Source organism: Schistocerca serialis, chromosome 5, assembly GCF_023864345.2.
Source record: "Schistocerca serialis cubense isolate TAMUIC-IGC-003099 chromosome 5, iqSchSeri2.2, whole genome shotgun sequence".
NCBI classification, from domain to species: Eukaryota; Metazoa; Arthropoda; class Insecta; order Orthoptera; family Acrididae; genus Schistocerca; species Schistocerca serialis.
The window spans coordinates 582,736,770-582,750,029 of record NC_064642.1 but is presented as its reverse complement, the minus strand read 5'-3'; the positions used below and the strand labels follow the sequence as shown (position 1 = coordinate 582,750,029).

The 13,260-nt window shown below is 44.8% G+C and overlaps 1 pseudogene; it reads left to right on the top strand.

The window, feature by feature from the left end:
• The first annotated feature begins 5,775 nt into the window (after positions 1-5,775).
• Positions 5,776-5,893, top strand: LOC126482905 (5S ribosomal RNA; annotated as a pseudogene).
• The last annotated feature ends 7,367 nt before the right edge of the window (positions 5,894-13,260 follow it).

The following is a 13,260-nucleotide window of genomic DNA, read 5'->3' as shown; positions in this document are numbered from 1 at the left end:
TGCCGCTAAAGCGTATGTCACTGAGCTGAGGCCTTATGCTGAGATTTGCTTAAAAGTTTCGGTTGTGTATTAAATTTGGTAATAACACGTGTGTATATTTCCAGAATGAGATTTTCACTCTGCAGCGGAGTGTGCGCTGATATGAAACTTCCTGGCAGATTAAAACTGTGTGCCAGACCGAGACTCGAACTCGGGACCTTTGCCTTTCGCGGGCAAGTGCTCTACCGTCTGAGCTACCCAAGCACGACTCACGCCCCCTCCTCACAGCCTTACTTCCACCAGTACATCGTCTCCTACTTTCCAGACTTCACAGGAGCTCTCCTGCGAAAGTAGGAGACGAGGTACTGGCGGAAGTAAGGCTGTGAGGAGAATGCGTGAGTCGTGCTTGGGTAGCCTAGCAGTGCCGGCACGGTAGATCAGTAGTGTGCCTTCTGTAATAAAAAAAAACTGAGTTAATAGATCAACAACGAACTTAAATGGATGCCTTACGACGTCCGCCCCGAGCAATTACAACGAACTAAAGCGAAAAAAAAAGACGGTACAGCACTTGCCCGCGAAAGACAAAAGTCCCGACTTCGAGTCTCGGTCCGGCACACAGTTTTAATCTGCCAGGAAGTTTCGTGTGTATATTTGTTTGTATTTACTCAAATGACGTTGTTATTTCTTTAGGCTGGTAGCTTTACATTATGACCATTGAGCTAATGTCGATACAGACCCGCCCAGGCGATAGCTAAGTCACCTGGCAAAGAATGACTGCTAGTAAGCCACGCACGGTGCATGTAGTATCAGTGAGCGAGCTGTCTGTGTAGAATGGGGAAGGAGCGCGATCTATCTAAATATGAGTGAGGGCAGACTGTGACAGCTCGGAGGCATTTAGGAAACTACACAACTTGTCGGATGTTCGAGGAGTGCTGTGGTGAGTGTCCTCAAGAAGTGGCGAAACAATGGTGAACACACATCCAGACGTCGTGGGGGTGGACGGCCACACTTCATTGCAGATGTTGGACGTCGTAAGCCGGGCAGACTGGAAAAACAGGACAGGCTGGCAAAACTAACATCAGACTTTAATGCTGGACTAAGTACAAGTCTGTCTGAACACACAGTGCACCGAACACTCTTCACTACGGTCTTTCGCAGCCGAAAATCCATGCATTGCCAATGTTAACACCACGATATCGGAAACTACGACTAAAATGAATTCTTGACCATCGGCATTGGACGTCGGTGAAGTGGCAGAGCGTTGCATGGTCTGATGAATCCCGTTACCTTCTTCATCATCACGATGGGATGGCGCGAATCCGTTATCGTCCAGGGGAACAGCTGCTTGACCCCAGTACTTCGGGATGGAGACAAACTGACGGCTGCTCCATTATGCCCTGAAGAACATGCACAGGCATCCATGGGTATAATGAAACTCGTGCAAGGCGTAGTGATGGTCATGGGGAATCGTACACTGGTTTTCATACCACGTACGCTCCTTCATGACGATCATGTTTCCCAATGGCAGTGGCATTTTTCAACAAGTGCGCCATGTAAAAAGACCAGGGTTGTGATGGAGTGGTTGGAGGAACACAGTGACGAGTTCCAGTTGATGTGCTGACCACCCAACCAGCCATATCTGAACCCAATGGAACACGTCTGGTATGTGACTGCTGTGGCACCGAGCTCATCACCTCCTTCTCCGTAATTTACGGGAATTAGGTGATTTGTGTGTGCAGATGTGGTGCCAATCCCTCCAGCGACCTAGCAAGGCCTCATTGCTTCCTTGCCACAACGCATCGTCGCTCTTATCCGTGCGGAATATGGGCATATCGGCTATTACGTAGATGGTCATAATGTTCTGGCTGATCAGTGTATGCCTACCATACATCCTTCAGCTTGTCATCAGAAAACAACTAAAGTGTTTTCTGTTTCTCTGAAAGTAGTTTGCTTCCTACAGAGAAGGCTATAAAAGCGATATTTTTTGATGTTGTGCTATTGCTTTTCTTGTTTATGACGTATCGACGTCCTTATTTCTCTCTGCGGTTGTCGTTTCTTGCTGTTGCACCGGCATTTTACATCATTTATCAGCGAATCATAGGCTTTCTGCCGAAATTTCGCGTGTTGTTGTAGGTATTAATTTGCTTCGTTTCGTGTTTGTTTGGGGTGTGACGCACGATTTCAAAGTGTTGTTGACATTTGATAAGCTTAAAAAAAATGGTTCAAATGGCTCTGAGCACTATGGGACTTAACTTCTAAGGTCATCAGTCCCCTAAAACTTAGTACTACTTAAACCTAACTAACCTAAGGACATCACACACATCCAAGCCTGAGGCAGAATTCGAACCTGCGACCGTAGCCTTCGCGCGGTTCGAGACTGTAGCGCCTTTAACCGCTCGGCCATCCTTGCCGGCCGATAAGCTTAACTGGTATGTGTGTGTGTGTGTGTGTGCGTGTGTGTGTGTGTGTCTGAAATAGAGAGAGTGAGGGAGAGAGAGAGAGGGAGAGGGAGAGCGACAGCGAGAGAGAGAGGGAGAGAGAGAGAGAGTTGGAATGGGTTGTTTGGGGGAGGAGACCAAACAGCGAGGTCATCGGTCTGATCGGATTATGGAAGGACGGGGAAGCAAGTCAGCCGTGTCCTTTCAAAGGAACCATGCCGGCATTTGCCTGGAGTGTATTAGGGAAATCACGGAAAATCTAAATCAGGATGGCCAGGCACGGAATTGAGCCGTCGTCCCCCGAATGCGAGTGCAGTGTGCTAACGACTGCGTCACCTCGATCGGTGAGAGAGAAGGAGTGACAGAAAGTGAGTGTGTGAGTGAGAGAGAGGAGAGAGGGAGGAGAGGGAGAATGGGAGAGAGACGGGGAAGGAATAAGGTTATTGAGTGGCAGGGGTAGTGAATGGTGTAGAGGAGAATGGGTGGGAGAATTTAATTTGGAAATAACCATTTGCTGTAAGGGGGGGGGGGGTTGTTTATACAGTTCTTCTATTTTGGCCAATAGTGTTTTGTTGCAGAGTGATATGTATTCATTTAGAAATTGCTTTCCTAGAGCTACTGATTTTTTACTGTGAGAAATATCCTCTATTGTTAATCTTTGATATTAGCTGTTACCAGTTTCAAGAACTTTTAAATCAGTTTACATGTTCGTTGGGTAGTGATTTTGTACTGGTAGGTTGTTGAATGGGTGCTATAACTTTCCAATGCTCTGAGGTGTTCTGCATATGTGGTTCTAAAATTCCTGTATTATTTGTCCACATATACAGATTGATAACAGGTACGAGTTAATCTGTATGTGCCTCATTGGCTCTGTTTATCAGTGTTGGTGGCTTGCCTTCTGTATGTGTTCTGTATAGTGTTGTTAGTTCGGTATGCTTTGCTGAACCTTGAAGGTGGACTCTTCCATTCAGAAATCTGCATAAAAAATAATCTGAAATGCAGGATGTTGACTGACTTTTATTGATAAAATTTATGCGTCCCGCTGTCCTGTTCGTCAGCTAAAGCCAATATGAATTCTTAAACGGAAAAAGAAATAACGCCTTTGCCGAAACATACGCTTGACAGCGCGTGTGTTCGCGCCCACTCAGAGCTGATACTGTTTGGGAAGGCGGCTTTTTCCTCTGGCGTACAGTGATTTATGTGGGCCCATACCTGCGCCCAGACGACAGACAGTTAACGACTGGGAGCGGGCGGAGAGCGCTCGGCTCACCGGCCTAACAAACGCGGCCGGGTCCTCCACGCTGCAATGCGCGCGCGACCCGTTTCCCAGACTGCGCCGCCTCCACCCGTATCGCGGCGAGCCCATCTCGGTATCAATTACCTGTGTCCACTTGGGCGAGACTCGCCGAGACTCGCCGCGGCGAAACAGAAATACATATCAACTTCCGCCCGGGCGGGCGCAGCGCGATCCCGCAGATACGGTCCGCGGGTTATCGCTCCTTCCGTCGGACCTGCCGATCGTCACGTGCGTACCGGCTTGTGGCCGTTTGAGAAATACGTGTTCACAGACCGTGTGCACCGCTGCTAATTGGGTCTCCGGGAACTGGAACTTTGGGGAAGTCCGCGACAGGTAGCCAGTTTCGTATCTCGAGTGGTACGTGAAACTAACAAGTCGTATGGTGGCCTGCAGAATCAGTTACTGCATCAAATCATAAATTACAGGGTTTTTCTGTCTTTGACAAGAACCTTGTTTGGCGACGAGGCGAAACTACTTTCGGCCGGTCATAACTTGGCTTCTTTGCTTGGAGAGGTGGCATATCAAACAAGAACATATGAAATATTCATCATCATCATCAGCCAATTCAATCATTAAATGATGTGGCCTCTTCGAGTCGTGGATTCAAGTAGGCTTTCAGCAGTCTTCTCAAAGTGGGACGGTCTTGGGCAGTTCTCTGCCAGGTGCTACAAGCGTTCTTCTTGATGTCTTTGTCCCATCTGTCTGGTGGTCTTCCTCTAGGCCTCCGGTGCTCTCTCGGACTCCACTCCAATACTAGCTTCGTCCATCGGTTCTCTTTTCTTCTTGCGACGTGGCCAGTCCACTGCCATTTCAAGGAACCTACTGTCTCTAAGATGTTATTAAGCTCCGTCTCAGACCGGATGTCATCTGCCCTTTTCCTGTCCTTTCTTGTATAGCCCAGCATTGATCTCTCCATGGCTCTCTGTGCTGTCCTAAGTTTCCCTTTCGTAAATGAGTTCAGTGTCCATGTCTCGCAGCCATACGTCATCACATTGATCAAATACTGCTTTCTTCGGATTTACTGACATTTTTGATCTGAATACTGTTGAATCATTCCCAAATGCTTGCCAGCCAAGCTTGATGCGTCGATAGATTTCTGGCCTTATGTCTCCCTTTATATTTATAATCTGCCCAAGGTAGACATATTCACTGACCTCTTCTAATAGGCTGTCCTTGACTTTCACATCTCCAGCTGGGACCCATTTGTTGGACATTACTTTTGTTTTGGAAAGGTTCATGTTCAAGCCAACCTGCTGACATTCCGATACAAGATCTGTAACTAAGTTTTGGAGCTCAGTGAAGTCTTTGGTCAGTAAGGCAATATCATCAGCTAATCTCAAGTTGGTAGACCTTCTTCCATTAATTCTAATTCCCTTACCTTCCCAGCTCAGCTTTGACATAGCCATTTCCAATTCAGCAGAGAACAGTTTTGTGGAGATGGGATCGCCTTGCTTGACACCCCTCATGATGCGGAATGAGCTGATTCGCCGATGTTAACATAAGCTGAAGAATTCTCGTAGATTTTCCTGACCACTTCAATGTATGAAATATTAGTTCACTTTATTACACAAATGAACAAACGATTTGCTTAACTTTGACACAACTATTTGCCACAGGAGAACTGGAAATTTACAACTGTCACGGACTAGCAGAATCTTGGATCTTGCCCACTCGTCGTTTATAGGATGCCTAAGGGATGCAGCGTTCTCGGAATGCTATGCAACAATTCAAGCAAATAACATTAGTAGTTTTAGTTCTATAAAGCAGAACTGACAATACTTAACTTTGGATTTACATCGGTGTCGAAATCGACATGCAAACATTAATAGTCTTCGCTGTAGACAAACTCGGAGTAAGCACTTGATACGGATCACTACAATCTGTTCTGCGAGTGCTGGTCTATAACCGTCCACTGATGCCCGCATACGGAGCCAATCTGTGCGGCCGAGGCTGGCAGGAGTGGGGTTTATATTCACTTCTTGCAGAGCGCGCTCCTGGCGCGGCACGCTCCTCGTCAGAGGGCTACTGGCTGACGTTTTCTCACCTGCTTCTCTGTTCATGGCCAACGGCCTTGCCGCAGTGGTACCACCAGTTCCCGTCAGACCACCGAAGATAAGCGCTCTCGGGCTGGGCTAGTACTTGGATGGGCGACCATCCGGTCTACCGAGCGCTGTTGGCAAGTGGGGTGCACTCAGCCCTTGTGAGGCAAACTGAGTCACTACTTGATTGAGAAGTTGCGGTTCCGGTCTCGTACACTGACACACGGCCGGGAGAGCGGTGTGCTGACCAAATGCCCCTCCATATCCGCATCGAGTGACGCCTATGGGCTGAGGATGACATGGCGGCCGGTCGGTACCATTTGGCCTGAATGGCCCGTTCGGAAGGAGTTTAGTTTTAGTTTCTTTGTTCTTGCGTTGTTCGTTCCGGCGCTTGTGGTTACGCCTGAACACAAGAAACTAATTAACGAACTGTTCTCACGAGGTATAATGTTCAATATTAACAACACTACAAGTTCAGCTGAAACTATAACGTTCTTTACAAAAGTGTAACGTTCTTTAAAACATTTATGTATTTGTTTGCCATTGAATATGAAATACGTAATGTTGGTGTTATGCAAAATACTGTGTGATGTATTGTTGAGCAAACGATGTGCTTAATCAGTTTTACTGTAATCCAAAAAAATTAAACAACTTAATCTGGAAAACCAATGCGCAAGTTCCATAATGAAATCGGTCCCTTTGAAATGTAACCAGTCTGGTGAGGGCCGAGTTCTGTGGCCCTGTGCAATAAACCGAAAAAATTCCGTGTGGAAATAAACAATGAAACAAATTTTCCTTAGCCCTAGAGTTGCAACGGATATAATCTTGGTTGGTTCAAATGGCTCAGTCCCCTAGAACTTAGAACTACCTAAACCTAACGACATCACGCACATCCATGCCCGAGGCAGGATTCGAACCTGCGACCGTAGCGGTCGCGCGTTCCAGACTGTAGCGCCTAGAACCGCTCGGCCACACCGGCCGGCTATATTCTTGGTATTCTGTTTTCATCATAGTAGGCATAGAAAATATTGAGTCTGAAACGTCCCCTTTGAAAATTAAGAATGACTGTGCTGGTAAACTTCTACGTTATTTGATACACAAACAGCTGAGTAAAACTGAACGTACTCAGACAGTTTTATCTTTACTTATTCTGATCATCACTAAACTGACATACAATATTTTAGTGCAATGCATTCTGACTTTCAATAATCCCTACAAAAGAACAGCCCTGGCTAACAACAACTTGTACCTTTCATGAATCACTTACCTCACAAAAATCTTCGTTACTCGAACAACTGCAATACAGCGAGCGCCAATGCTGTCAGCTAAATAAAAGTTTCTAAATACTGAAGGCACTAACTACTGTTAGGAGTAGTTACCAAATGAAAGATTTTGATAGAGAACAAAAAATTTATTTACCTTAATTTTGTGATACCCATGTATACAAACTTCTTTTTTCTGACGGACACATGTCCAGATCGTCCGCTCATAGTAACCTCTCAAAACTATGGCACCTCTCTCCCCACAGCCACCAACTGCCCAACGTTACGCGCTCAGCGCTCTTCACATCTAACTGCCCAACACAGCACAAGCGAATATTCCAACAATGAGTCCAACCAGCCACAGACTGCACACAGTGCAGTCAGCGATTTTCGTACTGAGCGCTACGTGGCGTTACCAACATAAAAACCTAAGCAGCCTACTTACCAAAGTGCAATGCCGGCAGTAAGATGCCTTCATTCAAATAATATCAGTAGATTGGCTGATAACTGAATAACCCTGCCAATGTGCAGCGAAAATACTGGATATTGGCTCAGCGCTGTGCAATGCTGCCCGCATTGAAACTGTTACAAACATTAATACTTTTCTATTCTGGCACATTCATATTTTTGTGATTCTGATTGCAAAATGATTTCTTTTAGGAAAATATTCATTGGATTTAAATAAACATGACACTGAAGAAGATAAGGTACTGATAAGGGGATATGCTAAGACTGAATGCTTCAGTTTGAAAACTATATTCAAAATAAAGTTTGACCTTCACAAGATCTGATATGAAGCATTTCACTTTAACTTCAAAATCAGTGAACTTCTCAACTGTTCTACAGTTCTCACGTACTGTCGAAACTGGAAACACTTGGATTGTTACATGAGAAAGAGTCTGACATGGTTTGACAAAACAGATTTCAAGATTTAGCTTCTCTATATCAGCATTACAAAACACACTAAATATTACAAGTCGGATATTAGTCAACCCATACGTCAAGGCTGACGGAAAATACTTGGTTCCTACATTCAAGGGTCACTACTGTAAAATTCATCCAAATATACATATCACATTGCTGCATACTTAAAACTAAATATACAAAATTTCATTACAAATTTGTTCGAGTTGCTTTCGCTTTGAGTTACAGTATAAATTCATTACTCTTCTATAACTGCCAAGGACAATGGTCAATATTTGTTAACGATCAGTATCACTTCAGTTCTTGATAATCTTATAGCCTCACAAATTAACAATACACACTTTACACTTTTATAGAAATAACTATGGCCTAATATTCACTGGATCCGTCTGAGCATAAACAATATTCATCACTTCTTTTTATAAAAACTGCATTATTCTGCGTCGGTAGACCAACAGTTGAATTTTCACAGCTAGCCACTTGCTTTAAGACTTATATCCAACCTATGACAGAGTGCAACGGCAATTGCCACAGCACTCCGCGTTCTCTTACTTACATTCGATTCTGCCACTCAGGCAACATAATTGGTTCAGTGGTGCCAAAGATGCAACCTTTCTACATATGAAAACCGTTTCAGGTCGTTTTTAATGTTATTATACTCCAAAATCGGGCTCCACGTACAAGTGGACCCCTCACAAAGAACTTCAGCTACTCGTTGGTGCTGTACTACAATACTGACTGCTGCAGCTGCGTCTCGAACTGCAGCAGAGCTCTTGCTGGCTCGACACTGTATTGACTTCAGCGTTGGGCACTGCTGTTATGCTGAGAGGTGAGCCGTGTACTTCAGGAGCCCGTCCCATTCGCCGCTGCGGTTTGCGGCGAGCCCTCGCTAATGTCTGTCGTATCCATTCACATTACTAATTTTGGTGTGACAACGGGACCTCTGTACGCTGCCACACCTTGTGCTTAAGAACACTGCGACAGGGCGACACTGCAGTCACTTTCGGAACCCACCACCAGGAAACATCACGCTAGAACTGTGCAACACCGCCTATAGCCTTGATAATAGCTGGCCACATACGAGCGGATTTTTATTTGGTCTTAGGAACATGTACGGGGCTGGGAGAAATTGTTTTATACTTTTTAGTCCCTCTATACGTTTTAGTTTTTATTTCTATAATTATTGCCGGCCGGGTTGGCCGAGCGGCTCTAGGCACTACAGTGCGGAACCACGTGACCACTACGGTCGCAGGTTCGAATCCTGCCTCGGGCATGGATGTGTGTGGTGTCCTTAGGTTAGTTAGGTTTAAGTAGTTCTAAATTCTAGGAGACTGATGACCTCAGAGCCATTTGAACCATCTATAATTATTCTGTACTGAGAACTGTGAAAATAATCTCACGTAAAGTTGAAATTTTAGTCAACCCATCCTGCAGGCTCGGATGTACTAGTGTATCAATTTGATTGCGTTCTGTCAAGATGCCCATGTTGCAATATTGTTATTTTCCCTCAGTTTAATCCACGCCGCTGAGAAACTTGCAAGTTTTTCGGACGGTATCATTTGGGTGGTGCGGCGAGATAACGGACCAGCGTCGATCTGCCGCGGGGTGTCAGTGAAAGGAAGGTGCGGGTGCCAGTGTGTGCATTCCGGAAGGACTGGCGGCGCAGTGGCGCCAGTCCACAATGCAGCGCGGGTGGAGTTATTGTGCGCCAGCGATCGGCGATCGGCGCGCGCAGCTTCAATTATGGCGGGCAGCGGGAGACAAAGCCGGCGCCGGCCTTTGTACGGCCGCTGTTTCGGCCTAATTGCTTTGCCCCTGCCGCGATCTGCAGTGCTGTGTCAGCTCCGGACGCCCCCGCCATCGACACTTGTTTGAGTGCGTTTGTCGTTCTGCTGCGCGAGCTAGCCGCTGGACCCGTCCATGCTTTGTACCCGGAGGGTACTACATCTGCATCTACATCTACGTGATCACTCTGCATTTCATACTTAAGTGTCTGGGAGGGGTTCTTCGAAACCTTCAGGCCATTTCCCTACCGATCCATTCTCTAATAGCGCGTCGGAAAAATGAACGCTTAAGTCTTTCTGTGCGAGCTATGATTTCTGTTATTTTATTACGATGATCATTTCTCCCTGTGTACGGGATGGGTGAGAAGTTCTCGTACTGCTGTAACTCCTGTTTAGTATCAAATGTCATTATACAGGTTAGTAGCTACGTTACTTCTTATCAGTTGTTGGAATCAATTGGTAGATCCATATTTACTTGTTTTCGCAGTCGCAGTAGCGGTCAAGTTTTAATTTTTAGCCATGGTAGATCTGGGCGGTCGTCGTTGCGCTATTGAGGAGCGCTTAGTGACAAGTGCATGAGTGCACGAACGATAAAACACAGAGCAGGCAATAACACAGATTATGGAAGTATTCCAGGTAATATTTAATAAGGCTCCAGCGGGAAAGCCAACATTTCTGGATTGGGAAAGACGTACTTTTGCTATTGGCAATGTTAAAGACAGACCGTCAAGTGGAAGGAGGACACATGAGAAGAAAAATGTGTCGGAGTCTGCTTCGATTGAACAAACATCTATGAAGTCAACACGTGATCGTAATTCGGAACTCGGTATGCCGAGGAAAAAAATGCAAGGTCGCATGAGAAAGGACCTTAAGGTCACAACTTTTCGACCGTCGTTCGTTTTATCACATATAAACCGGAATGAGCGCGTTCTTGCATGGCGTGATGAGTTAATGGTTCAAATGGCTCTGAGCACTATGGGACTTAACATCTGAGGTCATCAGTCCCCTAGACTTAGACCTACTTAAACCTAATTAACCTAAGGACATCACACACATCCATACCCGAGGCAGGATCGAACCTGCGACCATAGCAGCAGCGCGGTTCCGGACTGAAGCTCCTAGAACCGCTTGGCCACAGCGGCCGGCTATGGGTTAATTCAATTTCCAAATGCAATGAACAATGCCAAGTTTATGTTTTCAGGTGAACAAGTCGTTTGTCACAACTAACGTGCTAGAAATATTGTCGTTTGGGCCAAAGAGAATCCTCGTTACAGTTACTGATTGCAAAGCAACCTGAACCACGCCGTTTGTTTTCATCTGCCCTGCAAATTAGCGTAGGGCGCTGTGCAGTGGATGTACGAAATCAACGTAAACCGTGGTGCTTCTATTTGAGAGTATTCTAATTTATAGAGGAGAAGGGGTGGTATATATTGTGAATAGATGCCATCCACTCAACCATGTACGGATTGCAGGTGGTACATCCTGGTTGTTCTCTGCCTGTTGTTGTGGTCTTCAGTGCTTAGACTGGCTTGATGCAGCTCTCCATTCTACTCAATCTTGCGCAGGCCTCTTGATCTCCGAGTAGCTACTGCAACCTACATCCTTCTAAGTCTGATCACTATCTCATCTCTTGAGCTCCCTCTCCGATTTTTAACACCCCCCCCCCCCTCTTTTTCCTCCAATACTAAATTGGTAGCCCGCATCTCGTGGTCGTGCGGTAGCGTTCTCGCTTCCCACGCCCGGGTTTCCGGGTTCGATTCCCGGCGGGGTCAGGGATTTTCTCTGCCTCGTGATGGCTGGGTGTTGTGTGCTGTCCTTAGGTTAGTTAGGTTTAAGTAGTTCTAAGTTCTAGGGGATTTATGACCACAGCAGTTGAGTCCCATAGTGCTCAGAGCCATTTGAACCAACTAAATTGGTGATCCCTTGATGTCTGAGAATGTGTCCTGCCAACCGACCCCTTCTTTTCAGATTGTGCCACAAATTTCCTTTCTTCCCAGTTCAGTTCAGTACCTCCTCATTAGTTATGTGATCTAGCCATTTCTTCTTAATTGTGGAACGTGTTTGTGAAGTATCACCTCTTCACAGCTTTCGGACTTGGATCTGTCACGGTGGTATCTGATTTGTTTCCTGATTAATGATGTTTGCTTGCTCGAGTAACCTAGAGCACAGATCTCAGATAGTGCCACTCTTGGTTTGTTACAGTCAGTTGTACGATGGAAACTGTTGTCAGTGTGGGTGTCGTGTGTGAATGGTCATTGCCCATTATTAGGCAGTTTTACACTGGACAGGAGTTAACCCTTGAGAGTTCTGTGTTAAAAGTACGAGTACTTAAAATTTTGAATCATAGAGGTGGGCAGTAAGTCTTAATATACTTCATAGATGCATTTATTTTAAGCAAAAATTTTGTTGTTTGTAATTAATTCGATGTTATATGTGGTTGGGGTTCTGAAGGTTTATATGATGCTGGACATGTTAGTAATTTTATGACGTGTTACTTTAAGCTTGTTTACGAGCATGGCTGTTTAAATTTTACCTTAAAGCGGGGAGGGTGTTACTAAAATATTATGTGTCTTAAACTTGCGGCTAGAAGGAATTTAACTGTCCCATGCCTGAGACCATAGCAGGGATCATGATAGAACCTCTACCATGGCTAAATTCTAACATGATCTCTATTATTGATGAGCTGAGTGTCAGCTGTGTATAGTATTTAAGTGGGTTCAGCAAGAACCATACGTAAATGACTGACTGTAAGGTGCGCAGCAACGTTCATTTCATTTCCAAGAAGTGAAGGCAGCTGCTCATTGCATTTCGTGTAAACTGTCGTGTTGGTGTGTGACGGTTCATTGTGACAAGAAGTTATTTAATTTTCATCCAAAAACTTTGTAATACCTGAAAGGTATATAGACAGCATAAAATTTTGTAAGAAAATTTTATATTGAATCAGAGATGGTCAAAGTGTAGTAGCATCGCTGCTCAACAGCGATCACTGGTTCAAGGTGTTATGGGTAATGCGTTGGAGTAATTTTAGATGGAGATGTGTATGGGGGACTCTCAAGTGTAAAGACGTATTGTATCTGACGTGTGCTGGATACATACTTACTCGTTACGGGCAGTAATGAGTTTTATTCGCAAGATACCATTCTGCAAATAATGAAGGTAAAGAAAGTTGTTTTGTTACCAATGCAATGCGTATATTCATAAGTGATGATTAAGACAATGTGTAGTACTCAGATTCAATGTGATTTTGTATAGCTAATTATTAATGTATAATCAGTTTATTGTGTGTTAATTGTGAGTATTATTAATTTTCTAAGAGTTAAAATACAAGTTTTAAAGTCAGTGCAATATTGTTACTTACGACAAGTCAATACCAGTTCTCAGATCCATGTAGTTTTTGATTAACTATTTTGCTCAAGAAGTTATTCGATTAACATGTATGATAAGCAACAGCCCTGCACATTAGCTGTATGCTAACTATACAATTTGAAGTACTAACAGAGAGCAGTGCGAAGAGCGTTACCACTGTGCAGATAAAGA